The sequence below is a fragment of the Ranitomeya variabilis genome, chromosome 3 (assembly GCF_051348905.1).
Source record: "Ranitomeya variabilis isolate aRanVar5 chromosome 3, aRanVar5.hap1, whole genome shotgun sequence".
NCBI classification, from domain to species: domain Eukaryota; kingdom Metazoa; phylum Chordata; class Amphibia; order Anura; family Dendrobatidae; genus Ranitomeya; species Ranitomeya variabilis.
Window position 1 is genome coordinate 318,455,542 of NC_135234.1, and position 4,399 is coordinate 318,459,940.

A 4,399-nucleotide genomic window follows, 5' to 3' on the forward strand; every position below is an offset into this window, starting at 1 on the left:
AATTTTCCAATACGTTTATAATGGGCCTGATTTCTGAGGCAATTTCTAAAAATAACTGCCACCTGGCTGATTACCTCATTGATATGCGCAGTGAGACCCAGTTACTATGCCAACGCCTATAAACTCTACATCAGCCCACCAGGTCACAAGTTTTGTCAGATAATATCAGCTCTTAAAGTGACAGTACAGCACAATTACAAAGCACTATCTGTAGTCTTATCATTATTGCCCCGCTCACCAAATCGGACCCAGCCCACCAAATCGGACCAGAGTGCCCCCGCTTGCCAAATCGGACCCAGAGTGCCCCCGCCCGCCAAATCGGACCCAGAGTGGCGCCGCCCGTCAAGTCGGACCCAGAGTGGCGCCGCCCGCCAAATCGGACCCAGAGTGGCGCCGCCCGCCAAATCGGACCCAGAGTGGCGCCGCCCGCCAAATCGGACCCAGAGTGGCGCCGCCCGCCAAATCGAACCCAGAGTGGCGCCGCCCGCCAAATCGGACCCAGAGTGGCGCCGCCCGCCAAATCGGACCCAGAGTGGCGCCGCCCGCCAAATCGGACCCAGAGTGGCGCCGCCCGCCAAATCGGACCCAGAGTGACCCGGGCCACCAAATCGGACCCAGAGTGACCCGGGCCACCAAATCGGACCCAGAGTGACCCGGGCCACCAAATCGGACCCAGAGTGACCCGGGCCACCAAATTGGACCCAGAGTGACCCGGCCCACCAAATCGGACCCAGAGTGACCCGGCCCACCAAATCGGACCCAGAGTGACCCGGCCCACCAAATCGGACCCAGAGTGACCCGGGCCACCAAATCGGACCCAGAGTGACCCGGCCCACCAAATCGGACCCAGAGTGACCCGGCCCACCAAATCGGACCCAGAGTGACCCGGCCCACCAAATCGGACCCAGAGTGACCTGGCCCACCAAATCGGACCCAGAGTGACCCGGCCCACCAAATCGGACCCAGAGTGACCCGGCCCACCAAATCGGACCCAGAGTGACCCGGCCCACCAAATCGGACCCAGAGTGACCCGGCCCACCAAATCGGACCCAGAGTGACCCGGCCCACCAAATCGGCCCCAGAGTGACCCAGGCCACCAAATCGGACCCAGTGACCCGGGCCACCAAATCGGACCCAGAGTGACCCGGGCCACCAAATCGGACCCAGAGTGACCCGGGCCACCAAATCGGACCCAGAGTGACCCGGGCCACCAAATCGGACCCAGAGTGACCCGGGCCACCAAATCGGACCCAGAGTGACCCGGGCCACCAAATCGGACCCAGAGTGACCCGGGCCACCAAATCGGACCCAGAGTGACCCGGGCCACCAAATCGGACCCAGAGTGACCCGGGCCACCAAATCGGACCCGGAGTGACCCGGGCCACCAAATCGGACCCGGAGTGACCCGGGCCACCAAATCGGACCCGGAGTGACCCGGGCCACCAAATCGGACCCGGAGTGACCCGGGCCACCAAATCGGACCCGGAGTGGCCCGGCCCACCAAATCGGACCCGGAGTGATCTGGGCCACCAAATCAAACCCGGAGTGGCCCGGCCCACCAAATCGGACCCGGAGTGGCCCGGCCCACCAAATCGGACCCGGAGTGACCTGGGCCACCAAATCGGACCCAGAGTGACCCGGGCCACCAAATCGGACCCAGAGTGACCCAGGCCACCAAATCGGACCCAGAGTGACCCGGGCCACCAAATCGGACCCAGAGTGACCCGGGCCACCAAATCGGACCCAGAGTGGCTCCACCCCCCAAATCGGACCCAGAGTGGCCCCGCCCACCAAATCCTCAACCCTGAGGAGCTACAACTACCAAACCAGCATCTGAGGGGCACCCAAGTGTGAAAGTCTTGCAGGGGCAGCCCGGGCACCATTCCAAAGCACTATCTGTAGTTCCTTCAGGAAATACCCATCTAGTTATAGTGCTTTGGAACAAAGCACTATACTGTTATTCCACCGTGGTAAACTTCTTATTATAGTGCTTTGGAACAAAGCACTATACTGTTATTCCACCGTGGTAAACTTCTTCTTATTCTTATTATTCAGTCCGCACGTAATGCGGCCCGAACCGCTAAACTCACAGACTCCAGTGAGGTGTCATTTCGAAGCCAGCGTTCCTGAGAGGTGTGCTAAGTATTTTTCGTGTCGATCGGATTTGTAGTTTTTGCGCAATTTGTGTTTGAAAAAAGTCTTTCAATGCGTTTCAATGGAGAAATTTTCCTATACGTTTATAATGGGCTGGTTTCTGAGGCAATTTCTAAAAATAACTGCCACCTGGCTGATTAGCTCATTGATATGCGCAGTCAGACACAGTTACTATGCCAACGCCTATGAAATCTACATCAGCTCACCAGGTCACAAGTTTTGTCAGATAACATCAGCTCTTAAAGTGACAGTACAGCACAATTACAAAACACTATCCGTAGTCTTATGATTATTAGACTGTGGCCCGATTCTAACTCATCGGGTATTCTAGAATATGCATGTCCACGTAGTATATTGCACAGCCACGCAGTATACAGTGCAGAGCCGTGCAGTACACAGCGCAGAGCCGCGCAGTACACAGCGCAGAGCCGTGCAGTACACAGCGCAGAGCCGCGCAGTATAAAGCGCAGAGCCGTGCAGTACACAGCGCAGAGCCGCGCAGTACACAGCGCAGAGCCGTGCAGTACACAGCGCAGAGCCGCGCAGTATAAAGCGCAGAGCCGTGCAGTACACAGCGCAGAGCCGCGCAGTACACAGCGCAGAGCCGCGCAGTACACAGCGCAGAGCCGCGCAGTATAAAGCGCAGAGCCGCGCAGTACACAGCGCAGAGCCGCGCAGTACACAGCGCAGAGCCGCGCAGTATAAAGCGCAGAGCCGCGCAGTATAAAGCGCAGAGCCGCGCAGTACACAGCGCAGAGCCGCGCAGTACACAGCGCAGAGCCGTGCAGTACACAGCGCAGAGCCGCGCAGTATAAAGCGCAGAGCCGTGCAGTACACAGCGCAGAGCCGCGCAGTACACAGCGCAGAGCCGCGCAGTATAAAGCGCAGAGCCGCGCAGTACACAGCGCAGAGCCGCGCAGTACACAGCGCAGAGCCGCGCAGTACACAGCGCAGAGCCGCGCAGTATAAAGCGCAGAGCCGCGCAGTATAAAGCGCAGAGCCGCGCAGTATAAAGCGCAGAGCCGCGCAGTATAAAGCGCAGAGCCGCGCAGTACACAGCGCAGAGCCGAGCAGTACACAGCGCAGAGCCGCGCAGTACACAGCGCAGAGCCGCGCAGTACACAGCGCAGAGCCGCGCAGTATACAGCGCAGAGCTGCGCAGTACACAGCGCAGAGCCGCGCAGTACACAGCGCAGAGCCGCACAGTATAAAGCGCAGAGCCGCGCAGTACACAGCGCAGAGCCGCGCAGTACACAGCACAGAGCCGCGCAGTACACAGTGCAGAGCCGCACAGTACACAGCACAGAGCCGCGCAGTACACAGCGCAGAGCCACCCAGTATACAGCGCAGAGCCGCGCAGTACGCAGCGTAGAGCCATGCAGTATGCAGCGCAGAGCCGCGCAGTATACAGCGCTGGGCCGCGTAGTAAACAGCGCAGAGCCCCGCAGTATACAGTGCAGAGCCCCGCAGTATACAGCGCAGACACGCGCAGTACACAGCACGGACACGCGCAGTACACAGCGCAGAGCCGCGCAGTACACAGCGCAGAGCCGCGTAGTATACAGCGAAGAGCCACGCAGTATATAGCGCAGAGCCGCGCAGTACAAAGCGCAGAGCTGCGCAGAGCTGCGCAGTATACAGCGCAGAGCCGCGCAGTATACAGCGCAGAACGCGCAGTACACAGTGCAGAGCCGCGCAGTACACAGCGCAGAGCCGTGCAGTACACAGCGCAGAGCCGCGCAGTACACAGCGCAGAGCCACGCAGTATAAAGCGCAGAGCCGTGCAGTACACAGCGCAGAGCCGTGCAGTACACAGAGCAGAGCCGCGCAGTACACAGCGCAGAGCCATGCAGTACACAGCGCAAAGCCGCGCAGTATAAAGCGCAGAGCCGCGCAGTATAAAGCGGAGAGCCGCGCAGTACACAGCGCAGAGCCGAGCAGTACACAGCGCAGAGCCGCGCAGTAGACAGCGCAGAGCCGTGCAGTACAGAGCGCAGAGCCGCACAGTATAAAGCGCAGAGCCGCGCAGTATACCGCGCAGAGCCGTGCAGTACACAGCGCAGAGCCGCGCAGTACACAGCGCAGAGCCGCGCAGTACACAGCGCAGAGCCGCGCAGTACACAGCGCAGAGCCGAGCAGTACACAGCGCAGAGCCGCGCAGTACACAGCGCAGAGCCGCGCAGTACACAGCGCAGAGCCGCGCAGTATACAGCGCAGAGCTGCGCAGTACACAGCGCAGAGCCGC